We start from the raw sequence: 18,605 nt of genomic DNA on the forward strand, positions 1-18,605 counted from the left end.
AAAAGTACTGCATCCAAGCAACTGACATTGCTGCTATGTCAACAAATTACATGCCAATTCAGAGATTTTTCAAAAGTTATGAGTATTACAGTAGCATTGCCAATATATATCAAAGAAGCAATAGTTCAACAAGAACTCAACAAAAAACGCATTGACAATGTCTTCAAAAAATAGCCATTTGACCCAAGGACGATCCTTTAGTTTTCTTCAAGAATCACCTACAAGTGTCATAAACCAAGAAATAGAAGTTACAATCACATCTACAGCTCTTCTTTTACAGTTTTAATGTTAGAAAATAAATAAAAACTAAGTTAACCAAATGATAAAGATAAGATAAAAAAATTACCAGGTTTATTGGCCAAGCAATAGCTACTCCAATTGCATCTCCAATCTTGAGAAAATTATGGTATGGCCTCATTAGCTCTTCATCATTCTCCACAGGCACATTCACATGAACTTCACACCAATGTGATCCCAAAGGTATGTCACCAACTTCAGCAGTTGGATCCAAATTTCTAACCACTCCAACACCACAAATTTTGGACGAATCAACCATGCTTCTTATTGTAACTTTATCCCCAACCTTGAAAACAAATTTTATAAAATATATAACCACATATAAGAGAGCAAGTCTTGAACAGATATTCAATACACAGTACCACAAGAACCAACCCAAAATGACAGCCACAACAAGTACCAAAACCAAAGTGCAGTCCTACCTAAATTACGTTTATAAAAAAAAAAAAAAAGAAAGCTTCATTAGCATCTACAAGATAGTTCTACCTAAATTATTACTGATTTTTGCATGAAACATTTACTTAGATAAGAAAACTAATTTCAACAGGATTAATAGAAGACACAAATCACTCATGGAATATCTTCTAAAGTAAAGCTACCAAAAGTATCAAAACTATGTTTTAAGAACTAATCCAAGTGTTCTAGGCAGTTCAAAACAGAATGTTCACATATCCAGGTGTTCTAGACTTTTGAGTAATAAGAACTAATCCAAAAGTATCAAAACAGAATGATATCAAAAGAAAAGACAGCAAAAGTTCAATTTCAGATTGTAAGACACAAACTATCGAACAGATGGTAGGCACAAAAGAATAACAGTCTACAGAATTCAAAATTAGTCCAATAATATAGCCAATATCAATTTGAGATAGAGAACTTGGACAAAATATTAGCAACCCAACTAATCAGTAATAAAAGTTCTATCCAACTGAAATAATTGCCTCGAACTATAACGTATTGGCAACCTAAGAGTAGCAGAAACGTAATGTATATTTTTGGTTACCAACAACTCCAATTTGCTCCAAGTGGAAAGGGAATCAACGATCAGTGCTCGCTAGATGGAATCGAAGATGATGGCCGCTACAAACTTGAAACTGCATTGATGGAATAAGCTTGACTTAGTCACCACTTGATTATGCTATGTATGTAAGATGCACTTTGCATTAGAATTCTATGGGCAGAGCATTCTATATCAAGTTCAATACCAATGATGCAAATGTTAGTGGTAGGAAGTTCTAAGCCAATTTACCTACTTCAATTTTGGTCAAGTTTTGCAGCAAAGCCAGAAGATATTTAAAGAGAACACCTAATTGCTAACCATTTTAGGAAATCCTGGAGCTCCCAAAGAAGAAAAATGGGGTGACAAGGCTGGAGTCAAGCTCACGCAAAAGGGTAAAAAGTCCTATTCTAGTGATTGCAAAGAAACTAGTACTGGCAGGCACATGAGGTACTAGCCAAGTGTTAAGTTGTCGGATGGCCTATGGGCAGCTATTGATATTGGTGTCTCAAAAGTTGGAGAAAGACCAACTGCATTATGGGCCAACAACTATGCAGTGCAAGAAATTTTCAAGCTACTTCAATAACAGAACAAGATACAAATCAGGATCCATGAACTAGTAAAATGAATTCAGGTCCTACCAACAAATCCTAGCGTAACAGCATTCTAGGTAATTTGATAACCATTCGGACAATGAACTAGTGCAAAGATGACTAAAAAGTCACTCTTCTTCACAATAAACTCAATTACAGCAAGAATTCTCGTAGCCAGAAGAGAATGCACATATTTGTAAAGAAAGTGAAATTTGAAAATGCACCATAAAATAAATAGAACCAGAAAATTCAGCAAGAAGACAGTAAATGCAGTAAAAAGAAACCCAAAAAGAAAGTAATAAAAAAAAATTTCAGGCGATCATCTAAGTTTTTCCTTGCCAGAACTCCTTTTGGCTGCCGCCTTAACCTTCTCGATATACCCTTCAATAGGAGGTGAAAATTGGCCATAAATCAATTCGCCGGAAAGGGTGTCAAATCGGGGACCAAAGTAGCAGCCTTCAGACCCTCAGGTAATGCCTCAATAGCTTCTTTCTTACACCTCAAGAATGCAGACTCAGCAGCCTGTCTAGTTCTATGCTTCCTCATCAGAACCCTGCTATACTCCTTGGCAAGCCCAGCGTAATCAGAACCCTGCTATACTCCTCAACCAAGCGTAATCATTACCTTACTTTTCAGCCCCATCTTTTCTCTCTCAGCTTCCCTAGCTTTTTCCTTATGCTTCAAGAATCTGATTGGGGAAGTCGAAGCCAAGCACTCGTCGACCAATTCATCAAATTCGGATTTTCTTCTGGGCCCACCTTCTTTCTGATTCGAATCACCCGACCCAGTTCCTTTATTGGTTGTTACCTTCGATCTCTTCAATGGCTGTGATCCTTTGATTTTAGATTTCCCTTTTGTAGTTCCGCTGACTAAGCATCTTTGTAGAGATTGATAACTCAAAGACTCCAGACAAGCGTATGATGAGCCTAAAGATCTCATTTTTCTAGCCTCAGCTATTCGCACCATTCTTTTACAGTTACAAAAGGTCCAATTTTCTGGGTCTAACGGCGGCGAAGGGAATGAGGAACGGCAATTTTGTTACCAGAGTCGAGGTTCTCTGAGGCAGCCGAAGAGTGGCAGAGGAATGAATCCAATTAAAATTTTAGTTACAGGGGGCAAAAAGAGTAGCACCCAAAATGAATGTCGAGTTGGGTGATGATTTTTAGCAAGGCACCGCCTGGGCAACCCTCCGTCACCCATCTTGCTCCTGCCCCATGTCCTACGCCGTCCCCGGAGAAGAAATAGAGTAATAAAAAAAAGTTATCAATTTTGTCTAAAATGTATAGATTACCTGGTAGTAATCTTCCTTCAGATGTTGTTGTAAGTAGAAGAACAAGTCTTGAGAGTTGTTGGCGATTTCCAATGAACATCGTCCTCCACCGTTGCACTTCGGGCCTGACAGATCTCAAATATTACATTTTTGTCTTCAAATTGGGGAGGATTAAAAATCGGGTAGAAGAAAGAGAAAGAAACAAGGGATTCGGTTGTGAGAGGGGTGAAGGATTTTGGCTTTTTTCAGAGAGAGTTAATGTGATTGAAGATTTTAGGAGAGAGAACTCGGATGAACAAAGAGTAAAGTTCAGTGGGTTCATTGGAGTAGTTAGAATTTTTCCCCTAAAAAAATGGCGCTGAAGTGTAGCGCCATTCTCTTTCCCGCGTTTGTTTTTCACTTTTTACTTCTATTTGGACGAATTAGAGTGATACGACGTCGTACTTGTCATTTTCTTTATCACTGTAATGACGTTCCCTACTGCATGTTACATTAACTTTCTATTGTGACACTTTTAAGAAAATGTCATATTAAGTGTGTGACTAAAGATCATTTTTGTAGTAGTGACTCGTTCCGAGACACGTAGCACGATTGCCCAAGGACCTAGAGGGATACTCAACCGTTTGGATTACGGAACCTAGAACCAAGAGGGACGACTCAACTCGATTCAAGGCGGTAGAACGGCGACTCCAATTGAGGTGGTTACTCAAGTAGATAGGCCGGATGAACAACCAAGGACGTCACGCGTGATTGCTCAAATAACCCTTGCCAAGCAAGTAGGAATGTACTCTCGAAATTGTAAGAGAACAAATTGAAATTTTATTATCAAAAGTGTCTAACCTTTGCTGGTGCAAAAGGCGCCTTTTTATAGGCTAGAAACCTTTGTGGTCAAGGATTGGCGGCCCACCAACCTAAACTAGAAAAGGAGCTCGATCCACTCTTGAACATGAGTGGGCCGATTGTTTGACTCCAATAACTAATAAACTATTAATTAAAACACGACTAACAAACCAACTAACAACTAATGACTCGATAATGATCAAAACCAACTAACAACTCATACGACTAACAATGCTAACATTCCTAGTGCTCGGCCCAAGTAGCTAAGGCCGCGCTTGATGCTTCCTTGACTTGGATCAATGTGTAGATGCCTTGATTAGCAACTTCCAAGCCTTCAATGTTCCTACGGAAGCCTTGAGTCAAGGCCGCCATCCGTGCACACATCAGTCCCCTCCACTTGAGAAGGATTTGTCCTCAAATCTGGATGGAAATGAATGATACTAGCAAGAGTTGGAGTACGAAACCTCAAATCTAATGCCACCACATATTGGCCCTCTTAGATTGAATGATACTTGCATACGTCATGATTATTATAATGCGGTGCACATGTCTCTTGGTCAGTTTGAAAATGCTCACAGCCAGCCAAGAAAAACTCATGGCTTTACTCCAATGACTCCTCGAAGATAACGCATATAGCTTCGGTTACATCTTTTTGGATCCTCCAAAATGCAACTGATATAATGAAGAACACTTTGAACACGTTCAACTGCATTAGACTGATCATCACTTGGAACACTTGTTGCAAAAGGGTAAGAAGGCATAGGACAAGATTCAACCGCAAGAACCCCCATTGAAACTCCATTACTCCTCCCAACAAGCAAAACAGACTCATGGGTGAAGTTAAATACCAATGGATCGTAAAGGGATACAACACTTAAGAGGCAAACTTCATGAAGATTCTGATATTCACCAATGGAGTTAGGGATGGAGCATGCCATGATCAACTCATTCTCTCCTTGCTTAACCTGCGACAAAGCAACTACTCCCGAAGGCAATGCCCTATCGAGTTCATCAACATTCAAGAGTACATGTTTGCAAATCATGAGTAATACAGGCTGATCAGAATTCACACATTTCCTAACTTCCTTAGCCTTGATTATCACGTTTTGCTTCCTAGTGCTTGATTTAATCAGTGTATGACCCTTGGCCGAATGCTCATTTGTGGAAGTGGAGCAATTTCCAGATTCGGCCGTCTTTTGTTTCCTCTTTTGTCGGTCTAAGTCACATTCTCGTTCCATTGTGCAAGAGAGTGTACTTATTAGATCTACCATCAAAAGTGACATGCTTATCAAATTGCCAGGGTCTTCCTAAAATTACATGGGTAGCATGCATGGGGACAACATCACAAACAACTTCGTCAATGTAGTTGCCAATGGAGAAAGGAAGACGTACCTGTTTGTAGACACGTACTTCACCATCTTCGCTTAGCCATTGTAGTCGGTACGGGTGTGGATGTCTAGTCGTTGGAAGTCCCAAGCTCTCTACCATGGGCAAACTTGCTACATTGGTGCAACTACTACCATCAATGATGAGACCGCACACTTTGTCACTTCCAACTCCCGAAAGAACAATTCGGTTGGAAACCTTTTGTACGGTTGGAAGGTAGGCTATTAAAGACCCACCCACGTTAGCCTTAACTTGCAAGCACAAGGTCAAGCTCGGATTTTCTGTTCAAACACACCCAAGGCAGTTTCGGATGTTTGTTCAAGACAATAGCAACTAGATGGAATCTCAACAACGTGACGCAATCAACCCTCCTCAGGCTCCCCCCCAATGGGTTACCCAAGATATTCCCTAGATAGAAGCAAAGACTCCAAGAAAGCCTTTCACCAATGCTCGAGAGTACAAGAAATTGTTCGCTAGACGGACGAAACAAATTTCCAAGAATCAAGAGGTTCAAGAACTTCAAGAAGTAGTAGTGGACCGAAACTTTTGAAATTTTTTTTTCCTTTTTGTAGTCTTGGATACAAGATGTAATCCGTGATTGATTTTGGCAATAAACTTCGGACTTTCTTTCTTGTTTTTCGTTTCTTTTTTTTTTTTTTTTGACTTATACGAACAACACAACACAAGCTTGGCCGATTGGACTATTTTCCGGATTTGGTTCAGCCAATTCACACGCACAAGGAATCTTCAAGAACTTCAAGATCCTTCAAGAACTTTCAAGGAAGTTATCAAGAACTTCAAGAATTTCAAGATTGTGGTCGAGAAACTCAAGATTCTTGTAGGTTCTCTCAAGATTCACAAATACCAACAAGTTTCACCACAATTCATATTTGAAAAACCAAGTAAACAAGTTGGATAACTCAAAACAATGATACCAGAAATTATGGACAGCAATAGACAAGCCAACGATGGAACACAAGACAGAATTTCAAGGCACTATGGACGGAACTAGAAGACGCACTTGGACAGATTTGTGGACACAATTATGGGGAGATTCAAGACAACGAACCAACACAAGAACGGACAGAATATTGACGACTCGCGACAGGGTACAAACACGGACAGAAATTCGGCGCAACAAGGGAATAAACTCGGACAGATTTGACACATAAGTAAAATCCAACTACGGCCCGATTGCAAAACACAATGATTGAACACAAAACGGACAGAAATTGACGACGCCAATGGCAAAACAACTTCGGACAGATTTGTGAACAACGAAGAAACAACTAGCGATGCAACAAACAAACAAGACAGCGGAAAAATAGGAACCCTAAAACGAACTAGACAAGAACAAGTAAGAGGATATAACGACTTGATACCTCAACCAGCTCTGAAGCCAACTGATACGTTCCTCGGTCAACTCACTACTACAAAAATGTCGTTTTATGACATTTAAAAGCGTCATTATAGCTCGATGTAATGACGTTTGATCTATAATGACGCTCTGATAGAAACGTCGTCCATTCCAGCGTCACTATAAGTTCATGACAGTTGTACGAGTCCTAATTTGTAGTTCTATTGGCATTTATAAATGTTATTATTTATCGTTTTAATGACACTTTTAAATGACAAGAAATGCTAGAGAACAGCTAAGGTTATATGAATCTAAAGTGATACTCGATGCATGTCATATATTGGATCTATCATGACGCTTATATTATGTAAGTACAATAAGATATTATGACACATTTGCCGTATAAGTAGAATGAAATATTATGACACTTTCATGGTGTAACTAGATCAGATTGTTCTGACACTTGTTAACATGAAATTTTGTGAATATTATGAACCGCAAAGCTCGAAGTGGTGACACTTTTAAGTGTCAATACATCATATTGTATTAGCCCTGTATCCTATTCGAGATTTTATACCCAAAAGCAGAATCACATTTCATCCTGCCTACACAATATAGATTCTAATTTTTGGAATAATAAAGTTATTACTACCACCTTATAAAGGAAAACCAAGGCTATTTACATTTTCATAGTAATTACTGCAATACAAGTAGCCAAAATAGTGCAAAAGTACTGCATCCAAGCAACTGACATTGCTGCTATGTCAACAAATTACATGCCAATTCAGAGATTTTTCAAAAGTTATGAGTATTACAGTAGCATTGCCAATATATATCAAAGAAGCAATAGTTCAACAAGAACTCAACAAAAAACGCATTGACAATGTCTTCAAAAAATAGCCATTTGACCCAAGGACGATCCTTTAGTTTTCTTCAAGAATCACCTACAAGTGTCATAAACCAAGAAATAGAAGTTACAATCACATCTACAGCTCTTCTTTTACAGTTTTAATGTTAGAAAATAAATAAAAACTAAGTTAACCAAATGATAAAGATAAGATAAAAAAATTACCAGGTTTATTGGCCAAGCAATAGCTACTCCAATTGCATCTCCAATCTTGAGAAAATTATGGTATGGCCTCATTAGCTCTTCATCATTCTCCACAGGCACATTCACATGAACTTCACACCAATGTGATCCCAAAGGTATGTCACCAACTTCAGCAGTTGGATCCAAATTTCTAACCACTCCAACACCACAAATTTTGGACGAATCAACCATGCTTCTTATTGTAACTTTATCCCCAACCTTGAAAACAAATTTTATAAAATATATAACCACATATAAGAGAGCAAGTCTTGAACAGATATTCAATACACAGTACCACAAGAACCAACCCAAAATGACAGCCACAACAAGTACCAAAACCAAAGTGCAGTCCTACCTAAATTACGTTTATAAAAAAAAAAAAAAAGAAAGCTTCATTAGCATCTACAAGATAGTTCTACCTAAATTATTACTGATTTTTGCATGAAACATTTACTTAGATAAGAAAACTAATTTCAACAGGATTAATAGAAGACACAAATCACTCATGGAATATCTTCTAAAGTAAAGCTACCAAAAGTATCAAAACTATGTTTTAAGAACTAATCCAAGTGTTCTAGGCAGTTCAAAACAGAATGTTCACATATCCAGGTGTTCTAGACTTTTGAGTAATAAGAACTAATCCAAAAGTATCAAAACAGAATGATATCAAAAGAAAAGACAGCAAAAGTTCAATTTCAGATTGTAAGACACAAACTATCGAACAGATGGTAGGCACAAAAGAATAACAGTCTACAGAATTCAAAATTAGTCCAATAATATAGCCAATATCAATTTGAGATAGAGAACTTGGACAAAATATTAGCAACCCAACTAATCAGTAATAAAAGTTCTATCCAACTGAAATAATTGCCTCGAACTATAACGTATTGGCAACCTAAGAGTAGCAGAAACGTAATGTATATTTTTGGTTACCAACAACTCCAATTTGCTCCAAGTGGAAAGGGAATCAACGATCAGTGCTCGCTAGATGGAATCGAAGATGATGGCCGCTACAAACTTGAAACTGCATTGATGGAATAAGCTTGACTTAGTCACCACTTGATTATGCTATGTATGTAAGATGCACTTTGCATTAGAATTCTATGGGCAGAGCATTCTATATCAAGTTCAATACCAATGATGCAAATGTTAGTGGTAGGAAGTTCTAAGCCAATTTACCTACTTCAATTTTGGTCAAGTTTTGCAGCAAAGCCAGAAGATATTTAAAGAGAACACCTAATTGCTAACCATTTTAGGAAATCCTGGAGCTCCCAAAGAAGAAAAATGGGGTGACAAGGCTGGAGTCAAGCTCACGCAAAAGGGTAAAAAGTCCTATTCTAGTGATTGCAAAGAAACTAGTACTGGCAGGCACATGAGGTACTAGCCAAGTGTTAAGTTGTCGGATGGCCTATGGGCAGCTATTGATATTGGTGTCTCAAAAGTTGGAGAAAGACCAACTGCATTATGGGCCAACAACTATGCAGTGCAAGAAATTTTCAAGCTACTTCAATAACAGAACAAGATACAAATCAGGATCCATGAACTAGTAAAATGAATTCAGGTCCTACCAACAAATCCTAGCGTAACAGCATTCTAGGTAATTTGATAACCATTCGGACAATGAACTAGTGCAAAGATGACTAAAAAGTCACTCTTCTTCACAATAAACTCAATTACAGCAAGAATTCTCGTAGCCAGAAGAGAATGCACATATTTGTAAAGAAAGTGAAATTTGAAAATGCACCATAAAATAAATAGAACCAGAAAATTCAGCAAGAAGACAGTAAATGCAGTAAAAAGAAACCCAAAAAGAAAGTAATAAAAAAAAATTTCAGGCGATCATCTAAGTTTTTCCTTGCCAGAACTCCTTTTGGCTGCCGCCTTAACCTTCTCGATATACCCTTCAATAGGAGGTGAAAATTGGCCATAAATCAATTCGCCGGAAAGGGTGTCAAATCGGGGACCAAAGTAGCAGCCTTCAGACCCTCAGGTAATGCCTCAATAGCTTCTTTCTTACACCTCAAGAATGCAGACTCAGCAGCCTGTCTAGTTCTATGCTTCCTCATCAGAACCCTGCTATACTCCTTGGCAAGCCCAGCGTAATCAGAACCCTGCTATACTCCTCAACCAAGCGTAATCATTACCTTACTTTTCAGCCCCATCTTTTCTCTCTCAGCTTCCCTAGCTTTTTCCTTATGCTTCAAGAATCTGATTGGGGAAGTCGAAGCCAAGCACTCGTCGACCAATTCATCAAATTCGGATTTTCTTCTGGGCCCACCTTCTTTCTGATTCGAATCACCCGACCCAGTTCCTTTATTGGTTGTTACCTTCGATCTCTTCAATGGCTGTGATCCTTTGATTTTAGATTTCCCTTTTGTAGTTCCGCTGACTAAGCATCTTTGTAGAGATTGATAACTCAAAGACTCCAGACAAGCGTATGATGAGCCTAAAGATCTCATTTTTCTAGCCTCAGCTATTCGCACCATTCTTTTACAGTTACAAAAGGTCCAATTTTCTGGGTCTAACGGCGGCGAAGGGAATGAGGAACGGCAATTTTGTTACCAGAGTCGAGGTTCTCTGAGGCAGCCGAAGAGTGGCAGAGGAATGAATCCAATTAAAATTTTAGTTACAGGGGGCAAAAAGAGTAGCACCCAAAATGAATGTCGAGTTGGGTGATGATTTTTAGCAAGGCACCGCCTGGGCAACCCTCCGTCACCCATCTTGCTCCTGCCCCATGTCCTACGCCGTCCCCGGAGAAGAAATAGAGTAATAAAAAAAAGTTATCAATTTTGTCTAAAATGTATAGATTACCTGGTAGTAATCTTCCTTCAGATGTTGTTGTAAGTAGAAGAACAAGTCTTGAGAGTTGTTGGCGATTTCCAATGAACATCGTCCTCCACCGTTGCACTTCGGGCCTGACAGATCTCAAATATTACATTTTTGTCTTCAAATTGGGGAGGATTAAAAATCGGGTAGAAGAAAGAGAAAGAAACAAGGGATTCGGTTGTGAGAGGGGTGAAGGATTTTGGCTTTTTTCAGAGAGAGTTAATGTGATTGAAGATTTTAGGAGAGAGAACTCGGATGAACAAAGAGTAAAGTTCAGTGGGTTCATTGGAGTAGTTAGAATTTTTCCCCTAAAAAAATGGCGCTGAAGTGTAGCGCCATTCTCTTTCCCGCGTTTGTTTTTCACTTTTTACTTCTATTTGGACGAATTAGAGTGATACGACGTCGTACTTGTCATTTTCTTTATCACTGTAATGACGTTCCCTACTGCATGTTACATTAACTTTCTATTGTGACACTTTTAAGAAAATGTCATATTAAGTGTGTGACTAAAGATCATTTTTGTAGTAGTGACTCGTTCCGAGACACGTAGCACGATTGCCCAAGGACCTAGAGGGATACTCAACCGTTTGGATTACGGAACCTAGAACCAAGAGGGACGACTCAACTCGATTCAAGGCGGTAGAACGGCGACTCCAATTGAGGTGGTTACTCAAGTAGATAGGCCGGATGAACAACCAAGGACGTCACGCGTGATTGCTCAAATAACCCTTGCCAAGCAAGTAGGAATGTACTCTCGAAATTGTAAGAGAACAAATTGAAATTTTATTATCAAAAGTGTCTAACCTTTGCTGGTGCAAAAGGCGCCTTTTTATAGGCTAGAAACCTTTGTGGTCAAGGATTGGCGGCCCACCAACCTAAACTAGAAAAGGAGCTCGATCCACTCTTGAACATGAGTGGGCCGATTGTTTGACTCCAATAACTAATAAACTATTAATTAAAACACGACTAACAAACCAACTAACAACTAATGACTCGATAATGATCAAAACCAACTAACAACTCATACGACTAACAATGCTAACATTCCTAGTGCTCGGCCCAAGTAGCTAAGGCCGCGCTTGATGCTTCCTTGACTTGGATCAATGTGTAGATGCCTTGATTAGCAACTTCCAAGCCTTCAATGTTCCTACGGAAGCCTTGAGTCAAGGCCGCCATCCGTGCACACATCAGTCCCCTCCACTTGAGAAGGATTTGTCCTCAAATCTGGATGGAAATGAATGATACTAGCAAGAGTTGGAGTACGAAACCTCAAATCTAATGCCACCACATATTGGCCCTCTTAGATTGAATGATACTTGCATACGTCATGATTATTATAATGCGGTGCACATGTCTCTTGGTCAGTTTGAAAATGCTCACAGCCAGCCAAGAAAAACTCATGGCTTTACTCCAATGACTCCTCGAAGATAACGCATATAGCTTCGGTTACATCTTTTTGGATCCTCCAAAATGCAACTGATATAATGAAGAACACTTTGAACACGTTCAACTGCATTAGACTGATCATCACTTGGAACACTTGTTGCAAAAGGGTAAGAAGGCATAGGACAAGATTCAACCGCAAGAACCCCCATTGAAACTCCATTACTCCTCCCAACAAGCAAAACAGACTCATGGGTGAAGTTAAATACCAATGGATCGTAAAGGGATACAACACTTAAGAGGCAAACTTCATGAAGATTCTGATATTCACCAATGGAGTTAGGGATGGAGCATGCCATGATCAACTCATTCTCTCCTTGCTTAACCTGCGACAAAGCAACTACTCCCGAAGGCAATGCCCTATCGAGTTCATCAACATTCAAGAGTACATGTTTGCAAATCATGAGTAATACAGGCTGATCAGAATTCACACATTTCCTAACTTCCTTAGCCTTGATTATCACGTTTTGCTTCCTAGTGCTTGATTTAATCAGTGTATGACCCTTGGCCGAATGCTCATTTGTGGAAGTGGAGCAATTTCCAGATTCGGCCGTCTTTTGTTTCCTCTTTTGTCGGTCTAAGTCACATTCTCGTTCCATTGTGCAAGAGAGTGTACTTATTAGATCTACCATCAAAAGTGACATGCTTATCAAATTGCCAGGGTCTTCCTAAAATTACATGGGTAGCATGCATGGGGACAACATCACAAACAACTTCGTCAATGTAGTTGCCAATGGAGAAAGGAAGACGTACCTGTTTGTAGACACGTACTTCACCATCTTCGCTTAGCCATTGTAGTCGGTACGGGTGTGGATGTCTAGTCGTTGGAAGTCCCAAGCTCTCTACCATGGGCAAACTTGCTACATTGGTGCAACTACTACCATCAATGATGAGACCGCACACTTTGTCACTTCCAACTCCCGAAAGAACAATTCGGTTGGAAACCTTTTGTACGGTTGGAAGGTAGGCTATTAAAGACCCACCCACGTTAGCCTTAACTTGCAAGCACAAGGTCAAGCTCGGATTTTCTGTTCAAACACACCCAAGGCAGTTTCGGATGTTTGTTCAAGACAATAGCAACTAGATGGAATCTCAACAACGTGACGCAATCAACCCTCCTCAGGCTCCCCCCCAATGGGTTACCCAAGATATTCCCTAGATAGAAGCAAAGACTCCAAGAAAGCCTTTCACCAATGCTCGAGAGTACAAGAAATTGTTCGCTAGACGGACGAAACAAATTTCCAAGAATCAAGAGGTTCAAGAACTTCAAGAAGTAGTAGTGGACCGAAACTTTTGAAATTTTTTTTTCCTTTTTGTAGTCTTGGATACAAGATGTAATCCGTGATTGATTTTGGCAATAAACTTCGGACTTTCTTTCTTGTTTTTCGTTTCTTTTTTTTTTTTTTTTGACTTATACGAACAACACAACACAAGCTTGGCCGATTGGACTATTTTCCGGATTTGGTTCAGCCAATTCACACGCACAAGGAATCTTCAAGAACTTCAAGATCCTTCAAGAACTTTCAAGGAAGTTATCAAGAACTTCAAGAATTTCAAGATTGTGGTCGAGAAACTCAAGATTCTTGTAGGTTCTCTCAAGATTCACAAATACCAACAAGTTTCACCACAATTCATATTTGAAAAACCAAGTAAACAAGTTGGATAACTCAAAACAATGATACCAGAAATTATGGACAGCAATAGACAAGCCAACGATGGAACACAAGACAGAATTTCAAGGCACTATGGACGGAACTAGAAGACGCACTTGGACAGATTTGTGGACACAATTATGGGGAGATTCAAGACAACGAACCAACACAAGAACGGACAGAATATTGACGACTCGCGACAGGGTACAAACACGGACAGAAATTCGGCGCAACAAGGGAATAAACTCGGACAGATTTGACACATAAGTAAAATCCAACTACGGCCCGATTGCAAAACACAATGATTGAACACAAAACGGACAGAAATTGACGACGCCAATGGCAAAACAACTTCGGACAGATTTGTGAACAACGAAGAAACAACTAGCGATGCAACAAACAAACAAGACAGCGGAAAAATAGGAACCCTAAAACGAACTAGACAAGAACAAGTAAGAGGATATAACGACTTGATACCTCAACCAGCTCTGAAGCCAACTGATACGTTCCTCGGTCAACTCACTACTACAAAAATGTCGTTTTATGACATTTAAAAGCGTCATTATAGCTCGATGTAATGACGTTTGATCTATAATGACGCTCTGATAGAAACGTCGTCCATTCCAGCGTCACTATAAGTTCATGACAGTTGTACGAGTCCTAATTTGTAGTTCTATTGGCATTTATAAATGTTATTATTTATCGTTTTAATGACACTTTTAAATGACAAGAAATGCTAGAGAACAGCTAAGGTTATATGAATCTAAAGTGATACTCGATGCATGTCATATATTGGATCTATCATGACGCTTATATTATGTAAGTACAATAAGATATTATGACACATTTGCCGTATAAGTAGAATGAAATATTATGACACTTTCATGGTGTAACTAGATCAGATTGTTCTGACACTTGTTAACATGAAATTTTGTGAATATTATGAACCGCAAAGCTCGAAGTGGTGACACTTTTAAGTGTCAATACATCATATTGTATTAGCCCTGTATCCTATTCGAGATTTTATACCCAAAAGCAGAATCACATTTCATCCTGCCTACACAATATAGATTCTAATTTTTGGAATAATAAAGTTATTACTACCACCTTATAAAGGAAAACCAAGGCTATTTACATTTTCATAGTAATTACTGCAATACAAGTAGCCAAAATAGTGCAAAAGTACTGCATCCAAGCAACTGACATTGCTGCTATGTCAACAAATTACATGCCAATTCAGAGATTTTTCAAAAGTTATGAGTATTACAGTAGCATTGCCAATATATATCAAAGAAGCAATAGTTCAACAAGAACTCAACAAAAAACGCATTGACAATGTCTTCAAAAAATAGCCATTTGACCCAAGGACGATCCTTTAGTTTTCTTCAAGAATCACCTACAAGTGTCATAAACCAAGAAATAGAAGTTACAATCACATCTACAGCTCTTCTTTTACAGTTTTAATGTTAGAAAATAAATAAAAACTAAGTTAACCAAATGATAAAGATAAGATAAAAAAATTACCAGGTTTATTGGCCAAGCAATAGCTACTCCAATTGCATCTCCAATCTTGAGAAAATTATGGTATGGCCTCATTAGCTCTTCATCATTCTCCACAGGCACATTCACATGAACTTCACACCAATGTGATCCCAAAGGTATGTCACCAACTTCAGCAGTTGGATCCAAATTTCTAACCACTCCAACACCACAAATTTTGGACGAATCAACCATGCTTCTTATTGTAACTTTATCCCCAACCTTGAAAACAAATTTTATAAAATATATAACCACATATAAGAGAGCAAGTCTTGAACAGATATTCAATACACAGTACCACAAGAACCAACCCAAAATGACAGCCACAACAAGTACCAAAACCAAAGTGCAGTCCTACCTAAATTACGTTTATAAAAAAAAAAAAAAAGAAAGCTTCATTAGCATCTACAAGATAGTTCTACCTAAATTATTACTGATTTTTGCATGAAACATTTACTTAGATAAGAAAACTAATTTCAACAGGATTAATAGAAGACACAAATCACTCATGGAATATCTTCTAAAGTAAAGCTACCAAAAGTATCAAAACTATGTTTTAAGAACTAATCCAAGTGTTCTAGGCAGTTCAAAACAGAATGTTCACATATCCAGGTGTTCTAGACTTTTGAGTAATAAGAACTAATCCAAAAGTATCAAAACAGAATGATATCAAAAGAAAAGACAGCAAAAGTTCAATTTCAGATTGTAAGACACAAACTATCGAACAGATGGTAGGCACAAAAGAATAACAGTCTACAGAATTCAAAATTAGTCCAATAATATAGCCAATATCAATTTGAGATAGAGAACTTGGACAAAATATTAGCAACCCAACTAATCAGTAATAAAAGTTCTATCCAACTGAAATAATTGCCTCGAACTATAACGTATTGGCAACCTAAGAGTAGCAGAAACGTAATGTATATTTTTGGTTACCAACAACTCCAATTTGCTCCAAGTGGAAAGGGAATCAACGATCAGTGCTCGCTAGATGGAATCGAAGATGATGGCCGCTACAAACTTGAAACTGCATTGATGGAATAAGCTTGACTTAGTCACCACTTGATTATGCTATGTATGTAAGATGCACTTTGCATTAGAATTCTATGGGCAGAGCATTCTATATCAAGTTCAATACCAATGATGCAAATGTTAGTGGTAGGAAGTTCTAAGCCAATTTACCTACTTCAATTTTGGTCAAGTTTTGCAGCAAAGCCAGAAGATATTTAAAGAGAACACCTAATTGCTAACCATTTTAGGAAATCCTGGAGCTCCCAAAGAAGAAAAATGGGGTGACAAGGCTGGAGTCAAGCTCACGCAAAAGGGTAAAAAGTCCTATTCTAGTGATTGCAAAGAAACTAGTACTGGCAGGCACATGAGGTACTAGCCAAGTGTTAAGTTGTCGGATGGCCTATGGGCAGCTATTGATATTGGTGTCTCAAAAGTTGGAGAAAGACCAACTGCATTATGGGCCAACAACTATGCAGTGCAAGAAATTTTCAAGCTACTTCAATAACAGAACAAGATACAAATCAGGATCCATGAACTAGTAAAATGAATTCAGGTCCTACCAACAAATCCTAGCGTAACAGCATTCTAGGTAATTTGATAACCATTCGGACAATGAACTAGTGCAAAGATGACTAAAAAGTCACTCTTCTTCACAATAAACTCAATTACAGCAAGAATTCTCGTAGCCAGAAGAGAATGCACATATTTGTAAAGAAAGTGAAATTTGAAAATGCACCATAAAATAAATAGAACCAGAAAATTCAGCAAGAAGACAGTAAATGCAGTAAAAAGAAACCCAAAAAGAAAGTAATAAAAAAAAATTTCAGGCGATCATCTAAGTTTTTCCTTGCCAGAACTCCTTTTGGCTGCCGCCTTAACCTTCTCGATATACCCTTCAATAGGAGGTGAAAATTGGCCATAAATCAATTCGCCGGAAAGGGTGTCAAATCGGGGACCAAAGTAGCAGCCTTCAGACCCTCAGGTAATGCCTCAATAGCTTCTTTCTTACACCTCAAGAATGCAGACTCAGCAGCCTGTCTAGTTCTATGCTTCCTCATCAGAACCCTGCTATACTCCTTGGCAAGCCCAGCGTAATCAGAACCCTGCTATACTCCTCAACCAAGCGTAATCATTACCTTACTTTTCAGCCCCATCTTTTCTCTCTCAGCTTCCCTAGCTTTTTCCTTATGCTTCAAGAATCTGATTGGGGAAGTCGAAGCCAAGCACTCGTCGACCAATTCATCAAATTCGGATTTTCTTCTGGGCCCACCTTCTTTCTGATTCGAATCACCCGACCCAGTTCCTTTATTGGTTGTTACCTTCGATCTCTTCAATGGCTGTGATCCTTTGATTTTAGATTTCCCTTTTGTAGTTCCGCTGACTAAGCATCTTTGTAGAGATTGATAACTCAAAGACTCCAGACAAGCGTATGATGAGCCTAAAGATCTCATTTTTCTAGCCTCAGCTATTCGCACCATTCTTTTACAGTTACAAAAGGTCCAATTTTCTGGGTCTAACGGCGGCGAAGGGAATGAGGAACGGCAATTTTGTTACCAGAGTCGAGGTTCTCTGAGGCAGCCGAAGAGTGGCAGAGGAATGAATCCAATTAAAATTTTAGTTACAGGGGGCAAAAAGAGTAGCACCCAAAATGAATGTCGAGTTGGGTGATGATTTTTAGCAAGGCACCGCCTGGGCAACCCTCCGTCACCCATCTTGCTCCTGCCCCATGTCCTACGCCGTCCCCGGAGAAGAAATAGAGTAATAAAAAAAAGTTATCAATTTTGTCTAAAATGTATAGATTACCTGGTAGTAATCTTCCTTCAGATGTTGTTGTAAGTAGAAGAACAAGTCTTGAGAGTTGTTGGCGATTTCCAATGAACATCGTCCTCCACCGTTGCACTTCGGGCCTGACAGATCTCAAATATTACATTTTTGTCTTCAAATTGGGGAGGATTAAAAATCGGGTAGAAGAAAGAGAAAGAAACAAGGGATTCGGTTGTGAGAGGGGTGAAGGATTTTGGCTTTTTTCAGAGAGAGTTAATGTGATTGAAGATTTTAGGAGAGAGAACTCGGATGAACAAAGAGTAAAGTTCAGTGGGTTCATTGGAGTAGTTAGAATTTTTCCCCTAAAAAAATGGCGCTGAAGTGTAGCGCCATTCTCTTTCCCGCGTTTGTTTTTCACTTTTTACTTCTATTTGGACGAATTAGAGTGATACGACGTCGTACTTGTCATTTTCTTTATCACTGTAATGACGTTCCCTACTGCATGTTACATTAACTTTCTATTGTGACACTTTTAAGAAAATG

General features: G+C 38.7%; 3 long non-coding RNA genes across 3 annotated transcripts; all 3 read right to left on the reverse strand.

Moving 5' to 3' along the window:
* Positions 1–1,309: 1,309 nt before the first annotated feature.
* LOC140037289 (uncharacterized) lies at positions 1,310–3,223 on the reverse strand. Its single transcript, XR_011841212.1, has 2 exons — positions 3,176–3,223; positions 1,310–1,388 (listed from the first exon to the last, which is right to left on the reverse strand). It is a non-coding gene; the product is annotated as an uncharacterized lncRNA (long non-coding RNA).
* A 5,549-nt stretch (positions 3,224–8,772) lies between these two features.
* LOC113720867 (uncharacterized) lies at positions 8,773–10,686 on the reverse strand. Its single transcript, XR_003455552.2, has 2 exons — positions 10,639–10,686; positions 8,773–8,851 (listed from the first exon to the last, which is right to left on the reverse strand). It is a non-coding gene; the product is annotated as an uncharacterized lncRNA (long non-coding RNA).
* A 5,549-nt stretch (positions 10,687–16,235) lies between these two features.
* LOC140037290 (uncharacterized) lies at positions 16,236–18,149 on the reverse strand. Its single transcript, XR_011841213.1, has 2 exons — positions 18,102–18,149; positions 16,236–16,314 (listed from the first exon to the last, which is right to left on the reverse strand). It is a non-coding gene; the product is annotated as an uncharacterized lncRNA (long non-coding RNA).
* Between the last annotated feature and the right edge of the window lie 456 nt (positions 18,150–18,605).

The sequence above is a fragment of the Coffea arabica genome, chromosome 2e, assembly GCF_036785885.1.
Source record: "Coffea arabica cultivar ET-39 chromosome 2e, Coffea Arabica ET-39 HiFi, whole genome shotgun sequence".
Lineage (NCBI taxonomy): Eukaryota > Viridiplantae > Streptophyta > Magnoliopsida > Gentianales > Rubiaceae > Coffea > Coffea arabica.